The sequence below is a fragment of the Eleutherodactylus coqui genome, chromosome 13, assembly GCF_035609145.1.
Source record: "Eleutherodactylus coqui strain aEleCoq1 chromosome 13, aEleCoq1.hap1, whole genome shotgun sequence".
Classification (NCBI taxonomy): Eukaryota; Metazoa; Chordata; class Amphibia; order Anura; family Eleutherodactylidae; genus Eleutherodactylus; species Eleutherodactylus coqui.
The window spans coordinates 3,845,260-3,868,127 of NC_089849.1; the positions used below are offsets into that span (position 1 = coordinate 3,845,260).

A 22,868-nucleotide genomic window follows, 5' to 3' on the forward strand; every position below is an offset into this window, starting at 1 on the left:
GGACCACCTATAAGGAGCAGAACCTCCAGGGACCACCTATAAGGAGCAGAACCTCCAGGGACCACCTATAAGGAGCGGAACCACCAGGGAAAACCTAGAAGAAGCGGAATCTCCAGGGAAAGCCTAGAAGGAGCAGAGCCTCCAGGGACCACCTAGCAGGAGTGAAACTCCAGGGACCAACTAAAAGTAGTGGAACCTACAGGGACCACCTAGAAGGAGCGGTCCGCTACACGTCTCGGACCCGCCTAAACTTACAAATAAGTGATGTAAAGTACTGAGCAGGATACTGTAAGATGAGGAGCAGGAGGACGCTGGGACTACAACCTGGGCTTCTCCGTAAGCTCTTGTATTGGCGCAGATGGGACCTATCACCTTGGGGGCTCCTATTTCTGGAACCTGATTATTAATAGAGGGGAATGGGGAACGAGCTTTTTAGATTCCTAATTCAAATGAACGGAACATTTCTGTGACGCCGATTCACCGCGCATCTCATGCAGAATCCGCACGGATCAAGTCCACGGTAAAACCCCGTGTGAACAGAGCCTTCGGTACGGTGACATCCGTGGCAAATACATGTATAATCTACAGACGAGATTTTAAATCCGCGTTGCGGGTAAAAAGCAGTAAGGTATCCGCTATCGAAATGGAATCCACATATGGAGGTTTGCGTGCCCCCAATGCAGTGTGGATCTGTGGCAGCTGCGTGCGCAAATCTGCAGATTATGGTGCAGACCGACGTGGTCTGTCCTCTGCTGCAGATTATGGTGCAGACCCACGTGGTCTGTCCTCTGCTGCAGATTATGGTGCAGACCCACGTGGTCTGTCCTCTGCTGCAGATTATAGTGCAGACCCACGTGGTCTGTCCTCTGCTGCGGATTATGGTGCGGACCCACGTGGTCTGTCCTCTGTTGTGGATTATGGTGCAGACCCACGTGGTCTGTCCTCTGCTGTGGATTATAATGCAGACCCACGTGGTCTGTCCTCTGCTGCGGATTATAATGCAGACCCACGTGGTCTGTCCTCTGCTGCGGATTATAGTGCAGACCCACGTGGTCTGTCCTCTGCTGCGGATTATGGTGCAGACCCACGTGGTCTGTCCTCTGCTGCGGATTATGGTGCAGACCCACGTGGTCTGTTCTCTGCTGCGGATTGCGCCTGCTTGCACATAACCCCTTTCTGGGGAAGTAATGGCAGGTGCAGTGCCTCCTCTAAAAGATCCGAGCTGCGCAGATTAACCCTTTCAGATAGCCACCAGCTACACCCTGCGATACAATGATTCTGAAGCACATGCCGTAAAAGCTCCAGCATTTCTTTTGCTCTAAACGAATCGGCCGATTACCTGAAACAAGGTAGTTAGAAGCTATAAGGTTGGCGGTAATATCTGCGTGTCCGTATAAGATGACACAGAACTAACGAGGAAACATCTCCACCTGCCGCCGGCATCGGCCACCGCAAGAGGTCACTTACCTGGAAGCCTCACATCCCCGAACGCCAAGGATCTGTCTCTGGTCCCACGGAACACAAAATGTTGTGATGGAAGAAACAAAGTAACGGCTTCCTTTATTGCTCTTTTCTGAGATTTCCAAAAGTAACAGTTCCTTGAATTCCTGCGGTTCCCACGCTTCTTCGCTGCTATCTCTCCTTGTTTGCCTACGAAGTTCAGCGCCGGGGCCAAAGGTTTTTCTCCGCTAACGCACGGAATGGAATCAGCACTTGGAATTTTGTTTATTCTTGGGGCATAGAAAGAGTTTACGATAATGACAGATTATTAAAAAGGCGTTAACCTCCGGGGCGATGGAGGAATCTTCGTGGAAGACGATCTAAAAAAAACGTATTGTGGCAGCGAACTCTTCTGATTTCTGAGAACGTTTGCTGCTTTTCTCCTTCCAGGGACAGGAAACTTTTTGCAGCTCGACACCCCCCAGACTCCCACCCCCTCTTCTCCCGGAGAGAGCAGATTGTGTCCGGCGAGGAGAGCGTTAAGCGTTCTGTAAATGTGCTGCAGGCATCCAGTCGGTCTGTATAGTATCACTCCGACGGATTAATCTCTCACACATTTCCAGTCTGCGGTGAATTATCGAATACCGCAGAGACTAATCAAATGAGACCGTAAAAGTGAGAAGAAAATCTTTGCTCTGACATGTTCGCCGGCCGCGCTTTCATAGCCGTCCAGTAATTCTGCTCTAACAACAGGCCCTTCCTTTACTATGTGGATCGGACTACTTCTGGCGCTCGGGCCGCGCCGACATCCACTGCAGTACTGGCTGCGCCCGTTCTAGAATTGGCTGGTGAGCGCAATACGATTATGAGGGTGTAACGTGTGATTCGGTTCCTCATGAAAGAGACCTAAATATAGCGCCAGACGAGGATGTCCTCTTGTTACCATCGCAGTCCTGGGTATAAACAGCTCATGGGAGAGATCCTTGTATTGTCCCCTCATGTATTTATACAGTTATTTGGTCGTCCCTTAGCCATCTTTTTTCCGGGGTGAATAATCCCAGTTTTGGTGCCTCTCTGGGTATTCCAGTCCTTCATTCCATGTATTAGTTTAGTCGCCCTTCTTTGTACCCCCTCCAGCACTGTAACATCTTTCCTGAGCACCGGTGACCTTACATTTATCCACATTGGACCTCATTCACCATCCCCCCCCCCCCCTTATCTCGGTCCGTTTGTAGCCGCACATTGTCCTCCGTTGCATTGATTATATTGTATAATTTTGTGTCATCTACAAATATTGATATTTTGCTGTGCAGCCCCTCTATCAGGTCATTGATAAATATATTGAACAGAATGGGGCCTAATACTGAGCCCTGTGGCCCCCACTAGTGACGGAGGCCCAATCAGAGTATGAACCATTTATTACCCCCCTCTGCTTTCTACCCAGATACACACGTTTTCACCCAATCCGAGCTTCTCATTTTATACATTAGCCTATTATGTGGCACGGTGTCAAATTCTTTAGAGAAGTCCAGATATACGAGATCAATAGACTCTCCCAGGTCCAGCCTAGAGCTTACTTCATGGTAGAAGCTGATCAGATGGTCTGACATGATCGACCCCTCATGAACCCATGCTGGTGAGGAGTTATTCCATTGTTCTCCTTGACGTATTCTAGGATGGCATCTCTCAGAAACCCCTTGAATATTTTTCCAGTTATTGAAGTGAGACTTACCAGCCTGTAGTTACCAGGCTCTCCTCTAAACCCCTTTTTGTAAATTGGAACAACATTGGCAATGCGCCAATCCAATGGTACAACCCTGGTCTTGATAGTGTCTCTAAATATAAGGAGTAGCGGTCTAGCTATCACATCACTTAGTTCCCTTAGAACCCTTGGGTGTATTCCATCTGGACATGGCGATTTATCGATTTTAATCCTCTGTAACCGGCTCTGCACTTCCTCCTGTGTTAGGTATGCTATATGTAGTGGGGGGTTCGTTTTATTCCCCTGCATCTCATGTGGCATTTCTAGAAAAGAAACTATTCAATAGATTTGCCTTACCCCCATTGTCTTCTATGATTTCCCCTGCATTATTTGTTAAAGGGCCAGCTCTCTCCCTGCAAATCCTTTTGCTGTTAATATAGTTGAAGAATAGTTTTGGGTTATTTTTGCTCTCTTTGGCGACCAGTCTTTCTGCTTCCTCCTTGGCAATTTTAATCTTATCTTTGCATATTTTGTTTTTTCCCCTGTATGATTTTAGCGCTTCTTCGCTGCCTTCTTGCTTTAGTAGTTTGAACGCTTTCTTTTTTTCGTTTATAGCCCTCCTTACCATCTTGTTGAGCCACATTGGTTTCCTTTTACTTGCAGTTCCTTTATTTTTAAAGGGAATGAACTGCTCACATGAGGTGATTAGGATCCTTTTGAACTCCTCCCATTTGCTGTCTGTACCGTTATTTTTGAGGATGTTGTCCCAATTAATGTTACTGATAGTAGCTCTAAGCTGATCAAATTTTGCTTTACCAAAGTTCAGTTTGTTTGTCACTCCCTGATAAGGCTTCCTATAGATTGACAGCTGGAAGTTGATTATATTGTGGTCGCTGTTCCCCAAGTGCCCCTCCACCTGCACCCCCATTATTCGGTCCAGTTTGTTAGTTAGTAGTAAGTCCAGAGTGGCCCTCCTGCTCGTTGGTTCCCCCACAAGTTGGGTAAGGTAGTTATCTTTAATTACTCTCAAGAACTTATCACCCCTGTGAGATTTGCAGGTTTCGTTCTCCCATGTTATATCCGGATAATTAAAGTCCCCCATGATAATTACTTCATTGCGGTTTGACACCTCTTCTATCTGCCTTAGTAGTAAGGCTTCAGTTTCTTCTGTTGCTTTTGGTGGTCTATAGAAGACCCCTATCAGGATTTTGTTATTTTTTTTCTCCCTGTATTTCTACACACAGAGATTCCACCTGTTCTTCTCCTGCCCCTATATCTTCCCATAGTCTCGGATTTAAGTACGATTTAATGTACAGACATACCCCTCCCCCTTTCTGGTTCCCACGGTCTCTTCTGAAGAGATTGTACCCCTGTAAATTCACCGCCCAATCGCACTTATCAAGCCATGTTTCCGTTATTCCCACTATATCGTAGTTTTCATCGGCCATTCTTGCTTCAAACTCCCCCACTTTACCGATCAGACTTCTTGTATTCATTGCCATACAACTAGAGCCTCGTGTAATGCAGATTGTAAGCTCTCGCCTATGACCTGAAGGTTGCAAGTTCAATCCCCGCATGATGCAGGTAGCCGGATCAAGGTTGACTCATCCTTCCGAGGTTGGTAAAATGAGAACCCACCGTGGTGGGGGATAACATGTAATAATTACCTGAAAGCGCTGTGGAATAAGTTGGCGCTATACAAATACCAAGATTTATTTTTTATTTAAACGGTTGTTATTGTTATTTAATTTCATTTTTCTACTAATGATTGTGTGTAAAAGGGCCTTTAGGGGTGGTGTAGTTGTACATGAAACAGATCAGATACAGTTATCAGTGGTAATAGTAGCCATAAATGATATCACATTAGTAGCTTTGTGGCCTTACAAGGACACCACTGATACCAGTCGCCCAACGCGTCCTCAACAAGCAGCTGTGAACCGTTGCATCTGGCTGAAGCTCACAATGCGACTCGGGAAGTCACAGAGTCAATGGCCATCGGGTCAAATATCAGACAGATGGAAAAATGTGCACTATGAGAACAGACAGCGCGTTCTCTGCAGCCGGTATTAGATGGTACGTCCTGCGCTGGCGTCTTCTGGGGTGGTAATCCCCGTCCGGGACCCTCTGCACTCGCTGGTGTTTATTTACAAGCAGGGGCTCAAGCATTTCCACCTCCATCCAACAACAGTAATGTTTTCCGATGAGATTCCACTCCGCTTACAGAAGGAAATCAAAGTGACATCAGCCGGACCCCCGCAATAACCCTACAGCTGCATCTGCTGTTCTGCTGAGAGATGAAGGATTTCAGACCCTTCAGACACTTGATAAACTTCATGTTGGCAAACAAAGGGTGAATGTGCAAATAGAGAAATACCTCCAAAATCCCATACAAGACCGGATGGAATAAACGCTGGAACCAGACCGCTCTGCATGGAGATCAGCCATGCCACAATGGGGTTTTACAACTTTCTAATGTACTTTGTGCCTCAGTTCATCACCATTAGAAAGATCTCTGCTTCCTGTCAAGTGAACAGACAGTTCTGATTTCTGTCCAGAGGCTGAAAACCCCTCCTGACTAGTGTTGCCCATAAACATTGGATATGTGTCGGCAGACACGCATTTGGGGGATCAGTTTTCTTGTCCGACAACCCCATAAATGCAAAGCCAAGTGTGACTGTGGTCTGAATATAGAGAGGGGAGAAAGACACTGCCAGACCCCCCTGTCCTCCAATGGATCCCTCTGTCACCCTTCCTCCAGACTCCTCTTTCCCAATCTCCAACCCGCTGCATATCCCTCCTTCCAGATGTCCCCTCCTCCTCTAGAACCCTCTGGTGGTGGCTTATCTATCTGAATACCAAATGCCCAATCCTAATCAAAGACTGGTAGAGTTGGAAGAGACCTCCAGGGTCATCGGGTCCTCCGGGGTCATCAGGTACAACCCCCTGCTCAGTGCAGGATTCACTAAATCATCCCAGATAGATGTCTGTCCGGCCTCTGAAGACTTCCATTGAAGGAGAACTCCCCACCTCCTGTGGCAACCTGTTCCACTCATTGATCCCCTCACTGTCTAATATCTAATCTGTGTCTCCTCCCTTTCAGTTTCATCCCATTGCTTCTAGTCTTTCCTTTTGCAGATGAGAATAGGGCTGATCCCTTTGCACTGTGACAGCCCTTCAGATATTTGTAGACAGCTATTAAGTCTCCTCTCAGCCTGCTCTTCTGCTAAACATTCCCAGATCCTTTACCCGTTCCTCATAGGACATGATTTGCAGACCGCTCACCATCTTGGTAACTCTTCTCTGAACTTGCTCCAGTTTGTAGATGTTTTTTTTAAGATGTTATACCGCCATTAGTTTTAATGCAAAATGTCATACAGGCGGGCATGGAGGCCATGAACATATCGCTGAGCAGTCATTGTCGCTCATAGCACTACTGGGGGTAACCGACTGTCGTATGCGATGGCCCCCAGACCATCACACCAGCAGTGGGGGCAGGATTGAGGCTCACCCCGAGGTCTCTAGCAACGAACACGGTCATCGTCAGTGACCAAACTAAACATGGATTTGTCGATGAAGACAACCCGATTGTCCTCCATAGCGTCCAGTTTCGTTATTCACGACATCACTGCAAATGGAGGTGACGGTGGGTGTCAGAGGCCGTACAGGTAATGGTGGCCGCGAGACCAAGTGTCCTTCAGCCAAGCACCTGAAATGGTTCCGACAGACACCGGAGTGTAACGATGGCGCCCCCATCTCTGGATGGTGAATAATGAAAGAGTTGGAGCTGCTTGTGCTTGTCCAAAAATCCTCTCTACTGGTGGTCTGTTGAGGATATTCTGAGCCCGGTCACCTTGTGTGTCCTCACACATCCACTGGTCCCAACACCTCCTAACAGTCTGGTCAGGCGCTCCTCTCTACTGGTGGTCTGTTGAGGATATTATGAGCCCGGTCATCTTGTGTGCCCAATCTGGTCAGAACGGCCGGTGGGGGACAATTCATCTTCTTATATCCCAATAATGAGTCCCTCTCAGACTCTGGTAACGGGGTGAAATCTCTTCTCAGCGTCGTAGAGGCATCTAGTGGCCAACAAGCTCTACACAAGCAGAAGAAGAGGTCACTACACACAAGGGGCCTCCGAAAGCCTCTTATAGGCCAAGGGGGGGACCACTTTTAGGCCTTATGTCCACAGGGAAAATCAGGCCCGCTACGGATTCTCCATGGAGAATCCGTAGAGGGTCCCTCCTGCCCCGTGGACATGAGGCATAAAAATAAGAATTTACTCACCTCTCGCCCGCTCCAGATCTTCCCTTTGCCGCGGCTTCATCTTCTCTCCGTCGCGGCCGGATCTTCTTTCTTCGGCCCGGTGGATGCGCAGGGCACGTCGGTTGCGTGCCCCGCGCATGCGCCGGCCCGAAGAAAAAAGATCCGGCCGCGACGGAGAGAAGATGAAGCCGCGGCAAAGGGAAGATCTGGAGCGGGCGAGAGGTGAGTAAATTCTTATTTTGGTCTCCCGCGGATCCGGACGGCTTCCATAGGCTGCGATAGAAGCCCGCGGGAGCCGTCCCCGCGGGAGACCCGCACGAAAATGGAGCATGGTCCAGATTTTTTCATGCTCCATTTTTTTAAAAATCCCTTTTATTGACCATCCGCGGGTATTTATCTACCTGCGGGTGGTCAATGCATCCCTATGGGATGTGGATCCGCGTGCAGGAGAAGAGTTAAAATCCGCTGCGGATTTTAATTCTTCTTTTGCCCGTGGACATGAGGCCTCAGGGTCTCTGGTGACCGTCTCTCTAATCACCACAACTCTCATCATTTACAGATCTGCCTGAGATGGAACCACAGGATGGGATCTGCAGCAACTCTACAAACCGTGTACATCTAGTGTGTATGGTCGGTCTGTTCCTGATCACAAAGCTAAAGGTTAACATATAATTATATGGCTGTATCTCCTGTATCCCTGCCTGGACCTAGAAACTGGGAATCCCCTACTGTTAGTCAGCCCCTCTGTGCCACCTTAGCTCTGATGGGCAGAAGAGGGGTTGAGCTAGAAGAGAAGCTTCTGGAAGTGGAGGTAATATAAGCCCTCGCCCTTCCTGTTTGGGGCAGAGTGTGAAGGGATGTATCTGTTCCTACTCCGCTGATGCAGCGTGAAGCACCTGATAGCTGCAGGGTTGTTACCAGCTTGTGTGTGGAGTCCAGCAGGAGTGAAGCACGCCCGGACTGAGCTGAAGGTGTACCCGAAGGCTTGGATAAGGTACAAGCGTCATTGTGAGGGGATGCAGGCGGCTGAAGGCACAAGAGACAAGCTGGGACCACCTAAAGTAAGTCACTCTGATTAAGCTGCTGGCAGAGATACTGAAGAGCTCTTAGAGATACACACTGGAGATACTGTGATTGTTGGGGCAAAACTTGGCGCTGCGGAATAAGTTGGCGCTATACAAATAAGGATTATTGGCTGTCAGCTGCTGCCACTATGGTGCTGCTCTGGAGAGTCCTGCACTCAGACACTGTACCACAGAGATGGTTTGTTACTCGGTGCAATTGTTTGCTGCATCATCATTGCCTATCAGGGGAACTAAAGGTTAAGCTGCTTATTTCTGTGGGAGGACGATTTCAGCAGTACCCACAGGAAGTATCCCCTAGGCGCAGCCATCTTGGGAGAGGCAGCATCCAGCACTGCTACAGAGTGCAGACTATGTGGGAAATAGCAGCAGCCATGTCTGATACTAGTGATACTGAGCAGCGCATCCCGTTATTGTCATCACTCATGCCTCTCGCTTGGCCCTATCACCTGGGACCCCATGGTCACCGCACTACAGTGGGGAAGCCCACACCAAGAGACTTTCATGATAAAATCATGGCCATGTTTCACCTGTATCCCATAGCAATTGAATTGAAGGAGATCTGCTTCAAGGGGAGTTACGTCCTGGTCTCAAGCCCAGGAAAGGATGGTTGAACAGATCCTCGACCGGCTGCCAGATATACTTGAGCTCCGCCCCGTCTCAGAGCTGAAAATGCATTTCTTCAAGAAGAAACAGAGTTGGAGAGATAAGACATAGTCTTACAAAGACTCATCAAGAGGCTCTGAGGGCAGTCATCAGGGTGAACCCCCGAGAGGCTGAGGGAGCAGATCATGTCCTCCGAGAACAACTTAGTGAGGGAGCTGCCACCAAGACCTTGCGTAGCCAGCTGAAGAGGTTATCCATCCAACATCCCGAGATCCTACTTATGGACCCTAAAGATTTGGCTATCCTGGAGGAAACGTTCCAGCCCGTAGCCAAAGTCTGAAGTACCCTCACCTAATGTCACTGGGGATGTGCAACCCCTATCACCAGCATCTATGAATAAGAGCATGTCCACTGGTCAAGATGGCCAGACACCGGCTGTGCCCTCAGACGCCGGAAGCAGATGGCTGAACTAGCCAAGGTTTGCCCCAAGTTGTGTATCCCCCGCCTAAACAGCCAACCTCAAATGTATCAAAGCCAATTCTGCATGAGCTTCTTTAGGCCGCACTGACGTGGGTGAATGACAAATCGGACCAAAAAAACTGGTTTTTATGATGAGTTTTGGGATAAAAACATCAAATTTGCATAACATGTTGTTCCAACAGTAAAAATTGCAAAATGGCATGCAGACACGGGCGTGGGAGCGTAAGGATCACAGTGAATACTGGGCGATATCGCCCAAAGATAGGACATGCCACAACACACATGAGGGTGCAGCCATTGAGAATAATGGGGTTTTTCTGTGCGATTTCTATGAACCTTGCAGTGTGCAGAAACTGTATGGGGGATCAGCCGTGTGAGCGAGCCCTACGTGTGAACGAGCCCTACTGATAGCCGTGTGAGCGAGCCCTACGGACAACCTGCAGAAAGCCATGCCAGTAAAAGGGGTCATTAGATCCCCCAGATGGCCGTCGGCATGAAGAACGGACCTAAGACATGGAAGTATGTTGGATGGTCTTCTGGGCTCAGCGCTCTGTCTTGCTTGGCTGCAGCGGGATGAGCTACATACGTGTTGGCTGTAGCGTGTGGGAAGCCGAGGTGACGTGAAGCCGTCCTGACCTCATTGATTACAGCGGGCTGCACAATCCATCGGCATAGCCCGGCCGCTCAGTAACAGCGCCCTGGGAATACGGCACGCCTCGTGGCAGCGTCACAGGAGATGGAAAATCACAAGCAAGGAGAAAAATGGGACGTTTTATAAGAAATCAGCCGTCCGCTCAGAAGGTTCTCCATCGCGTCACTCATCAGGCTCAGACTTCCAAGACACAAGCATAAAGCAAGAATTCCCTGCATGATATGAAGTATACGACTAAAGGATGATTGATCAATCCCACTGACGGCGGAGATCACAGGGGGCGACGGGGAGACTGAAGGAACTGCAGGCTGTGTGATCACCGCACTGGCGGATAACCCCGCTACATGCGTGAGGAGCCAGCGACCGCCGTGGTGGGACGTCATGGGAGATACATATACACTGAACTGTCCCTTTATCAGAGCCCCCAGCCCCCTTTTTTAGAGCCCCCGGCCCTATCACAATTGGCGCTCCCCTGTATGGTAATTCTCCTCGTGACCCCGGCGTGCGGCATAAAGTCACATGACCAGTTTTCCGCTGATCAGTTTCAGTGTAAATCCACATTAAATGGAAGATCCAGCGATCGAAGCAGCGAATAAACCTCTCCTGGTCAGATGGATCCGGCCGCCTGCAGCGCCGCGCTGATGGGAGCGCAGAGTAGGGATGATTGCACAATACCGGTTGAAGCGCCGCATCGAGTTACTCCGTTTTTTCTCCTTCTGCGGGGAGATTTATTTCTTCAGCAAAGACGACAACAATATAAAGTGCCAGAAAGACCAATTTAGAGGAAAGGCAGAAAAATAGTAATAAATGTACCAGATCCACAAATACATAAATTGGTGAGACAGGTCTGACGGCCGGCCAAATCTGCAGCGCAGATTACAGATACAATTGCTGAAACTCCATTGTGGAACAATCACAGCGTCCAAGAGGGTCCGTCCTCCCAGGATCCCCGGTAACGGGGTAACATGTAGGATCCCCGTTATGATCACAGGGTAACATGTAGGATCCCCGTTATGATCACGGGGTAACATGTAGGATCCCCGATATGATCACGGGGTAACATGTAGGATCCCCGATATGATCACGTGGTAACATGCAGGATCCCCGATATGATCACGTGGTAACATGCAGGATCCCCGATATGATCACGGGGTAACATGTAGGATCCCCGATATGATCACGGGGTAACATGTAGGATCCCCGATATGATTACGTGGTAACATGTAGGATCCCCGGTAACGGGGTAACATGTAGGATCCCCGGTACGATTACAGGGTAACATGTAGGATCCCCGGTACGATCACAGGGTAACATGTAGGATCCCCGGTACGATCACGGGGTAACATGTAGGATCCCCGGTACGATCACGGGGTAACATGTAGGATCCCCGGTACGATCACGGGGTAACATGTAGGATCCCCGGTACGATCACGGGGTAACATGTAGGATCCCCGGTACGATCGCGGGGTAACATGTAGGATCCCCGGTACGATCGCGGGGTAACATGTAGGATCCCCGGTACGATCGCGGGGTAACATGTAGGATCCCCGGTACGATCGCGGGGTAACATGTAGGATCCCCGGTACGATCGCGGGGTAACATGTAGGATCCCCGGTACGATCGCGGGGTAACATGTAGGATCCCCGGTACGATCGCGGGGTAACATGTAGGATCCCCGGTACGATCGCGGGGTAACATGTAGGATCCCCGGTACGATCGCGGGGTAACATGTAGGATCCCCGGTACGATCAAGGGGTAACATGTAGGATCCCCGGTACGATCAAGGGGTAACATGTAGGATCCCCGGTACGATCAAGGGGTAACATGTAGGATCCCCGGTACGATCACGGGGTAACATGTAGGATCCCCGGTACGATCACGGGGTAACATGTAGGATCCCCGGTACGATCACGGGGTAACATGTAGGATCCCCGGTACGATCACGGGGTAACATGTAGGATCCCCGGTACGATCACGGGGTAACATGTAGGATCCCCGGTACGATCACGGGGTAACATGTAGGATCCTCGGTACGATCACGGGGTAACATGTAGGATCCTCGGTACGATCACGGGGTAACATGTAGGATCCTCGGTACGATCACGGGTTAACATGTAGGATCCCCGGTACGATCACGGGGTAACATGTAGGATCCGCGGTACGATCACGGGGTAACATGTAGGATCCCCGGTACGATCACGGGGTAACATGTAGGATCCTCGGTATGATCACGGGGTAACATGTAGGATCCCTGGTCCAATCACTGGCTACTCCGCACATCAGGGCCTGCTATCGCGCCAATCCACAATCTCCTGATGCATGAGTGAGATTTTGATCATCCTGTGGACGATGTAGATCTCCTGCATGTTGTGTAAGAGGGGCGGGCGTTGCTCCCCTCTCACTACAGCGGCCCACAGCGCCAAGCTAAGCTCCACCCCCTACCTGTGACGCAGCCAACCAGGCAGAGAGAGAAGGCATTGTGAGTGCGGGAGAGGAGGCCTCAGAGATAATGTCAGTGGTGACAAGTCCAGCGTGTCGCCGCAGTAAGGCAGAGAATAGAGGCTAAGCCCCACCCCCTTCCAGGGACGGCCGAAGGTTCTAGGTGCCACAGGGCCACAAAGAAAGCAAAGAAGCTGCAACAAGTCAGTCAGTGGCGCTGGGGCAGATCTGTTAGAGTGATGGAGGCCTTGTCCTAGTGTATCAGAGGCTCGATAGGCCCTGACGACTTGGAGACCGGAGAAGCGGACACTTGGGACTCGGCCCCAGAAGAGGATAAGGATAGCAATGCGAACCAGGATAAAGAAAAAGATGGCGGACACACGAGAGCGGTCTCTGATGTGTTACTGTGCGCACACTAGAGGGACAATGACGGATATGGACTGGGGGAGGACCTCACCATAAAGGCCTGTGGTGGCATGTGAAAGCCACGCTTGGGTTTGATGTAATGTGTAGAGCTAACTGATTTAGCGAGTATTGCCATGCGGACGTGCATACTATGTGCAGAGCCTAGGATGACGGCATGCGCCAACCATGATGGATGTTAGACAGGGCTGATGCATTGCAGATGTACCTTTACACCTATGGAGTCCATGATGCCCGTGGCATGCCGTGGAACTGCAATCTTACAGCAAGCAGGTTAGATGGGCACGATGGGCTGTACTCTCTGCAGACATCTTGCACCTACGGTGTGTTAGGCCGCAGACCTTCACAAGTATCACGTACAATGATGGTGAAGGCTGGCTCTGAGTGACGACGGGCGCCCTGCTGCTCCGATATGTGTGGAACGCTGTTACAATCCGTAAAGTGTAAGCGCCCTCCTATGCCAGCGACCCGCTCCAGAGACACCGTCAGAGATAGGAGGGGTTATGGAAGGAAGTCCGGGCGGCAGAGACGGCCCAGCCACCAGACCAGTCACCCAGATTGGCATGTGACAGAAGTAATTTTAAAAGGCAATTTCGGAGGTGTGATGTTGGGATCTGCGACCCGCTGACACCTCCAACTAGCTCCACCCCACTAATCTGTAGCCACAGGTGGTTTAACTGACAGGTGCCTGTTAACGTGGCGCAGTCCTGATATTGCGGCATTCTGGGAAGGGGTGATAGAGCTACTCTCCGATGTGGATGCCGATCCCAGGTACTCCAGAGACGTGGCTCCGGCGCCCTCTTGAGGAAGGAGTTTAGATGCACTGCCAAAAAATATCTTCAAGGAGCTCTTTTGTTTAGCCCAAAAAGCGGCTGCACTGAAGTGGGCGATGCCCCCGCGCCTCCCGTGGCACAGACTACATTGAACGTTGGTGCGATTTTCATCTCACATTACTGTCGCCACAAGGACTAATAATAGTCTGACACTTCCTGTTCTGTAGTGAAAACATCTCAGCCGTCATCTCATTATCATCACAGGCAGGATTACACTGAGAGGAGACACCTATATATAGATAACACAGGACCGCCACTCACAATAGTCACAGCTCACCTCCTCCCCTCCCTGTACAGACAGGATTACACTGAGAGGAGACACCTGTATATAGATAACACAGGATCCACCATTCACAATAGTCACAGCTCACCTCCTCCCCTCCCTGTACAGACAGGATTACACTGAGAGGTGACACCTATATATAGATAACACAGGACCACCATTCACAATAGTCACAGCTCACCTCCTCCCCTCCCTGTACAGACAGAAGTACACGGAGAGATGACACCTATATATAGATAACACAGGAGCCACCATTCACAATAGTCACAGCTCACCTCCTCCTCCCACACAGGTGATATGCTAATAACACTCATTTACATGTCTATAGCTGACAGTCACAGCTCACCTCCTCCCTCTCCCTGTTCACAACACTCTCCCATTGAAGTCAATAAATGTGTTCTTGTCCATTGGGTCTGTGACCCGTGAGGCTGCTGTAAAGCACCTCTCTAAATGCTGTGCAGCTCAAGTAAGATGGCCGCCCCCGTCGTCATGTACAAACATTGGAATAACAATGGGGATGTTTCCGTCTCTGGATGTAATTATTTGTTTTGTACACTGCATTCCTTTTACAAGCTAAAAAACGTGTTTAACCCCTTCTGTGCCTTTTACTGCGAATCACAGCGGTTTTTGAGATGTGATTTTTGGCCCTGCGGCTCTTATGGGTGAAGCACATTGCAGTTGAAAAGCATATTGAAAAACGGTGGCGATTCGCGGCGCGGCGCACGCGGTGTTTTAAAAATGTGTTTCTGACAGCAATAAAAGCGCGCCTTGGATCTCCGGTCCGTGACGCAGCGCCGCCAACAACTGATTAGAACGCGCTTACTGTGACAGATAGGAAATGACACAGGAATATAAAAGCTAATGATAATCCCACAAGTGGTCACATGTCATCCGAGCAGGAAGTGCGCCAAAGTCAGATAATGAGGGACGGCCAAACTTACAGAAAACCACAGACACTAAATGTAGGTTATCTAAAAGCCACATAAGACTCATCATCTCCTGCCACGGCCCACGGGGAAACCGCTCCGTCCTCTTTCTGGGAAAGAAGGGCTCTAATTAGGATGCCTGCAGTGTAAAGAATGGGGGATTATCCAGGCTGCTGTACCCGCTAGATACCATATGACAAGTGCATCTCACAGCCTCATTAAACGCTGTCCAGTAACTTGCTTCTACAACTACAACAGGATCGCCATTAGCGCTGGGGACAGAAGAAGACTAGCGAGGAGCTGGCAGAGCGCGGGCCGGCGGCCGCACGTAGGGCTGAGAAGGCGCAGACTCTTGGCCGGCCGTTCAGGCTCTGCACAGATAAGTTGGGGTGCGATGTGATGGCATTTCATAACTTCACAGCAAATTAATGTTTTATCCAAAGCAGATGGACGCTTCCCCGCAGCATTCCTGGGGAACATTACAGCGCGGGCCGCGCGAGAGGCAGCGGAGGAAACGGTCGGAAGGTCCAAGGATGAAGACGAGGCACGAAAGTCCTGATGTAATTAATATACAAAGACTGACGGCCCCAATATCAGACCCCCATCTAGTGGCGTCACCAGCAGCGCTTCCTTATAGCATCCACCCGCAGGCATCAGAGGACCCCGGGTGCACCAAGAAAGCCTTCCCCACACCAGCTGACAGGAAGGGGTCAGCGATTCATGCTGCTGCGCCAAATTCTGACCTCCCATCAGCAACAAATCTGCATCCATCTGACCAGGGGATGTTTTCCCGCTGCTCAGTGATACAAGTTTTGCGCACTTTTGCTCGCTGGAGTCTTTCTGTTTCTCTTAGACACAATGGCGCTGGAACTGGTCGCCCGCTGTTATACCATCCGTGCGGAGGAACGGCGAGTTGTGCGTTCGGACACGTTAGTTGGAGCTCCAGCGTTGTATTCACTGACCGTGCAGCCTGTCGGTCAGACACCAGACACACAAGTCCATTCAGTCTGCAGTACTGCGGGCACAGCTCCCATCCAACGGGGCAAATCCACACAGAAAGCGCATCGAGAATTGATATGTGACTTATTTTTTTCTGTGATTTATGGCGCAGACCCCGATTGCGTTCAACACGCTGCTAAGCAGACGCGGACTCTGCCGCAGCTCAGGGCACGTCTGGAGGATCTGAGGAGCTTGCAGCTTGGGCTGATCATCGGGAGCAAATATTAGACGGGCAAATGATCAGCCAACGAGGGAGTAAATGTTCATCAGCTGATCGGCTCATTTATGCATCAAAACACTCGCTGGCCTGCTGTACATCTCCATGTGTAATCACGGAAATGTGCCGCTGCAGCCGACCAATGGTGAAAGGGGTATCCTCTCCCCGGGGTGTCCCCCGGTGCCTCCCCCACCCCACCCCCCATTTACAGGTGAGCAGCGTCTGCCAGAAAAACAGGCACATGGTATAATGCAGCAGGCAGCGCTCAGTGACGGCCCTTCGCTGGCCAGTGCCATGGGGCGGAGAGCAGTAGACCTCGCTCCCCTGCTGGTGAGGCAACAGGGAGTAATTCTAGTGCTGTTGGCCTATCCCCCCCCCCCCCAACAGTGCAGCAGCAGAGAAGGGGTTAATGAGCAATAGCAGCGCCATTGTGGTGAGGCTCCTCCACTTATATCCCATCTCAGGGCAGCCCCACACCCTTCTCCCGCAGTCAGAGGGATAAGGAGCGGTGTCACAGCTTGGGTAGAGCAGCAGAAAGCAGCGTGCAGCACCAGTGGAGCCTGAGCGGAGCACAGTGTGAGGTCCAACTGTCACTGCGGCGGCCAGTGAAGATGGGCGATGCAGCGGGTAGTTTCCCCATGCTGGGGAGCAGCCCAGACAGAGAGCAACCATCAAAGGGCCCTGAGGACCTGGGGGCCAGAGGAGGATTTGGCAGACTGGGGTGAAGGGCCCGGCAGTGTGTGGGAAAGAGGGAGTCCCCTCCCTGCAGTGCCTGACACCACGGCGGTGGTCCTGCAGATATGTTACACACGCTTCAAAGGGTCTGCGAGCTGGAAACAGCGCAGATGAAGAGAAACGTGGAAGCGAACTGCCAAAGGGGTTCTGAGCAAGCATGAGGGTACTGTTATCTCCCGGACCGTGCCATATAAAATCCCCGGCCGGGGTGCGGGATGAGGACTCGCGGGGACTGCGATACAGTTATGGTGCCTTATAGGTTAAAGCAAGGCCTTGCGAGAGTTAATCGGATATGGGGTAATTCATGAAGCTTCTTCCCCAGATCTGTGGCGTGATTCACACCGGAGTGACTGCGCACTATTTTATGACATACTTACAGCTGATTTGTGGCAAAAAGAATGAAAAATAACAAATAGCGCTGCCAATTTCTCCTTCTTCCGTCCGTGGGCGTGGCCTCCGTCTTGTACGTTTCCAACACATTTATGAAGCTGAATGCCAGAAAGGAGGAGCCAACTTGGTCTAAATAAAGTATAACTCGGTCCATGTAGTACGGGCAATGGGATGGCGCATTTTGGGGGGCACAATGAAGCATTGTTTTTGGCGCAGCGCTCGTCATTTTGGCGTTCGCATTGCTCTTGGTTTTATAAACTCTTCAGACATTTCTTATTTAAGTGGGATAACAGTTAGATTCTGAGCAAAGTCAGACAAACTCCCATCGTGGCATCTGAGCTGGGTACGCCTCCTCTACTGACCATTTCTTGGCCTTCGTGCGTTTTTCATAAGCCTCGTCAAAATTTGGTGCATTTCGGAAGGAGACGGATGGATATTCGTGACCACACAAAGGCTTCAGATCTGTAATATGCCACAAGAGGTGGAGGGGATGGCGGCGGCACCACGAATGGCCCCCACGGCAGCAGGGGCCTTTATTGCCACTCGTGCTCCCTCTTACGGCTGCCATCGTCAGTCCACCCTTCAGTCATTAACCAGGAGGATCAGAGCTGTAGGTAATGTGGAGGCCTCAGAAAGAACACAAATGTATGCACCAGGACATCCCGAGGAGTAAGCCTGCCAACTCAAGGAGGCCCCATCATATAGCTCATCGCTCAGATCACGATCTTCTTGACCTCCTACTATTTGCTTCTTGTTCTCCACATTCTACCTTATGAAAGAGTCACACGATCTCCTGGTGGTTAGATCTAAAGCGGACCGATCTCTACAGATCCTCCGGGACATCCAGCATTAGACACCATACATAACGACACCTCCTTGCTATGCTTCACTCCATCAGCCTCAAGGACTCTGTCCTACACTGGTTCTCCTCCGACCTCTCTGACTGCTCCTTCAGTGTATCTACAGGGATCCTCAGGGTTCTCCTGAGCTGCAGCTCCTTCCTGGAATGCGCTACCCTAGACAATCAGGTTACTTACTAACATCACAGTTATATGTGAGCCCTAAAAACACATCGCTCACATCCATCAGCTAACTCCTCTTCCTTTACCGCTCTTCTACATTCCCCTTCAGGCCTCGACTTCCCTCATCCCATTATACCCCCTACACCCCTCATATCTGTACATAGCAGCTGGTGAGCGGCTCCATCCACCGGACCCGGTATATATACAAGATTGCGAACAGAACAAGCACTGCGCCCCCGTGCCAACGCTCACAGACTGTAAGCTCTTGTGCCCCCCTATCATTCCAGTAACCTGCATGTAATGTGATTGTTCGCAGCAAGAGAAGCGAGGTCATCCTGTAGATATGATACATTGTTACAAACACCCAGGATGTCACAGCAGCAGCGGCTATCGATCCTTCCTCATAAGTAATGTCCGCACACGTTCCCTCTGATCTGTACAGCGCTGCGGACTATGTTGGCGCTATATAAACCGTGCCTGCGATATAACTACCGCTCTGCTGTAGACGCGTCTCGTGGTAAGAAATATTACGGCATTCTAACAGGAAACCGAGAAGAATTGGCGCTCCTACAGCAAGTAACTCATCCTGACCGATCGCCCCGACCTGTAGCGCTACGCGTTACACGGCCGGAGTCTGCTCAGGAGAACGGGCCCGAGAGCCGCTCCCCGAAACCTTCTCTCACTATGCCAATGGCAGTCTGGTATGGCGTCTGTCTCCGGCCCAACCATTAGATGCGGTGCCGATACCTGCAGGCTTCGCCTTTCCTCTAATTGATTAGTTGCCAATAGCTGGCAGCGCGGGCGCTGCCTACAGGTGATGGGAAGTGGATGGCGGCTACGGCTGATGGACAGCTTTTGGCTTCGCGGCGTTCGTTAGCGCTCTTTAATTATTTTGGCTCGTGCGCTGGGAAAAAAAAACATAAATTGTTCTCGCGGAAAGATCCCCCCCCCCCCCCCCCCCGTCAGTAAGGAATGGCGGTAACTCTGCGGAGGGACGGAGCCTCCAGACAGATTGTTCTCATTTAAATACAAGGCCGCTAAACAAACTTGTAAAATGCTAAAACTTTCTTGTTGGTCTTCGGAGATCTGACGGACGGAGCCGCTCGCCATGTTGTTCCCATAGCGCTCCGGCTCCTCGCAGTCTGCCAGTCCTCATCCGGCTCGTCATCTGGGTGGGGAGTTACTACATTAGTCACTGGATGTGCTAAGATTTAGAAGGTAGTCAGGCAATCTGCGGAGGAATTACAAGTAGCTGGGCAGCTTCCTAGAAGAACAAACAGTGCCCCACTTGTACACAGGTGGTCTGTGGTATTGCAGCAAATGGGCTGATCTCCAACACCAGATATACCCAGGTGGGGCACTGTTGCTTGCCATGTTTTGCTAATCCTTTACAACCCCTTCAGGGTGCGCTCACACGCTGCGGAGGCGCCGGTCGGAGTGGTGTTTCTGCAATGTGTGAACGCACCCCAACACTGGAAGGGCCGGACCCTGTGAACCCCCTCATAAGGCCACTGCTAATCAGACGTATCTTGGGCCGCTATTCGCAGTTTCGGCGTGGAAGAGACCCGCTGCAGATCAAACATTTTATGTGGAGCATCAAGTCCAGTTTTGAAATACTTTCATGTAACACAACAACATGTGATGCAGCCAATAAGAAACACGGATCCCGCAGGCGCACGTCCGGAGCGCTCCCTCCACTTAATGCCCCGAATGATAATTCAGTGCGCTGCGCTACTATGTAGCCATTAACATATAAGTACAAATGACACAGGCGCCGCCATAATGTAGTAAATCTGTACTAAAGCATAAACGGACAGCGAACAGCGATACAAATAACGCATCTCGCCATAAGTAACCTTATTATTCCCCAACGGCGGCCTGACTAGGTAAGTGCCGTCCCTGCAGGTACCTACCTGTGTATCCTCTGCATCACTAATGTGAGCTTTACAAGATGCACAAAATGAAATAAACTGCAGCAAGCGTCCATCGCGCTCGTCGCAGCAGGCGGTCCTCTCCTCCAGTTGTATCACCGAACCAATCCCTCAGGTTCCCCCTGAGTGGCTTATCACCCCGCGTACAAGAGCCCGAGCATGGTGTGGAGGATGGACAGACCGAGAGCAGCAGATGGGAACATAAGGCACCCCCACCTTATGAGATGGGCCCCAATAGGGCACCCCCAACCCCCTTATATGAGATGGGCCCCCATAAGGCACCACGTCCCCCTATAATGGGATGGGCCCCCAAAAGGCACCCCCACCCCACTTATATGACATGGGCACCCTTAGCCCCTTTATACTGCCATTGTACCATCTCGCCTATTGTGTGCAGCACCGTTATACCATCTTGCCTATTCTCTGCAGCGCCGTTATACCATCTCGCCTATTCTCTGCAGCGCCATTATAGTATCTCGCCGCAGCGCCATTGTACCATCTCGCCTATTCTCTGCAGCGCCGTTATACCATCTCGCCACAGCGCCATTGTACCATCTTGCCTTTTCTCTGCAGCGCCATTATACCATCGTGCAGTAGCGCCGTTATACCATCTCGCCTATTCTCTGCAGCGCCGTTATACCATCTCGCTTGCACCTTACAAAATCAATGTAGTCAGTCAAATTCTATTGTGTCCCTCTTACACGAAGCGGCCGTCGTCTAAACGGCTGCATGAGCGCTGAGGTCACCGCTAGGTGAGTGTTTAGACAGGTAGATCACCGCCGGATCGCGGGCGTCTTGCTCAGAGCTTCACATTCTATTTTTTCACGCAGCGAGAATCCCAGGATCCAGCGATGGTTTTTATGCCGCCTGAAAGTCCCCGATAGCGAACAGTGAGCGAACAGTGAGCGGTATCTCTTACACGGATATCACACACTGACCGGACTCGTGATAATAATCGTCCCGTGTGAAAGGCCTTAAGTGCAGCGAACGGGCGTCGATCTGCCGGGTCCGGATTTCTGGCGTTCAGCCGCTGGGAGTTGTCAGTCGGAGGAGAATGTTCGCTGGCAGCGCTCGGGATCCGCCCGGCCGCAGGATCAGGAACCGCAGCGGCTCTGGTGCTGACAGATGCTTGTAGATGAAAGCACTCGGCTGTCAGTAAGACCGCGGACACATCGCAAATCTGCTGGCGGAGCCGATGCAACCGCCGGTACGAGGCCTGTTACTGGGAGACGACATGTGCGGAGGACAGCCAAGAGTGGCGCACACCGCGCTCCTTCACGAGGCTTCAGATGCGTAAAGGTCACTGACCAACAGATCTCCCGGTAAGCCGATGCAGCGGACCTCCTCCACCGCTGCGCTGGGACGACGTTACTCGGATGTGTCTGGGGACATCGCTGCTGGTAAAGTCCACAAAACATGACATTTTGGTCCGGTTTTAGGGCCTCGGAATGGAGATCCAACATTCAGCAGCATTTCAGCCTTTAGTCAGACCGACCGGACCGAGCACTCATCCGATGGGCAAGCATTGAGCGGGGCGAGGCGGTCCGATCCGCAGGGGTGAGCGGCGCAGTCACATCCCCCGCAGGAGCGAGCGGCGCAGTCACATCCCCCAGCAGGGGCGAGCGGCGCGGTCACATCCCCCAGCAGGGGCGAGCGGCGCGGTCACACCCCCCGTAGGGGCGAGCGGCACAGTCACATCCCCCGCAGGAGCGAGCAGCACGGTCACACACACACACACACACACCCCCCGCGCGCAGGGGCAAGCGGCGCAGTCACATTCCCCGCAGGAGCGAGCGGCGCAGTCACATCCACTAAATGCACTACTTGTGGAAACGTTCCAAGTCTAAGGAGGAAATCATTCGTTCAGAGCGCATTCACTTCCCGATATGTCAGCCGACCCCAGAAGAAGGCCAGCTCCCCAAGTTGCTGGGGTTCTGCGGGCTAAGGAGCGCTGTCATTGTGAGGCGTGCGGGCGGCGGTAACTTTTGGGAACCGCAGGTGATTATAACACAAAAAACACCCGGACAAACAGCTTCACATTCTGTGCTGCGATGTAGAGCTCGCCGGCCGTCACCTGCTGCTGCACCGCTCTCCGCGCAGGGGGATTGTCCTGAGTTACATCCTGCATTATACTCCAGAGCTGCACTCACTATTCTGCTGGTGGTGGAGTCACTGTGTACATACATGATATATCCTGTGGACATGTGATAAGTGTGTAAGCTGTGAACACTCCCCCTATCTCGCTGCATCCCCTGCTTGTTCACCATCTGCACAGACCCAACTGATTAGCATTCTAGGTAGTGTCATCCGCTATAGGGAGGACCCCTGTCCCGGCACTATATCGCCTCAGGCTGTTGGAGGTGTCTATCTACAAGCTTGCTGACTGTTTCTGCTACAAGAAGTCTGCGGAGGACCCCCTAATACCGCCTCTAAGATGCAGATAAG

The 22,868-nt window shown here is 51.2% G+C and overlaps 1 protein-coding gene across 3 annotated transcripts in view; it reads right to left on the bottom strand.

Annotated features, from left to right (window-relative positions):
- Positions 1 to 22,868, bottom strand: part of RIPOR3 (RIPOR family member 3) — a 116,289-nt gene that overhangs the window by 77,798 nt on the left and 15,623 nt on the right. Inside the window, exon 1 of one of the 3 annotated variants that reach the window (XM_066587698.1) lies at positions 1,468 to 1,721. The exons of the other annotated variants lie outside the window; for them this stretch is intronic. The gene's annotated coding sequence lies outside the window, so the exon portion shown is untranslated. Of the gene's footprint in view, positions 1 to 1,467; positions 1,722 to 22,868 lie in introns of those variants that run through there. 3 annotated transcript variants of the gene reach the window in all.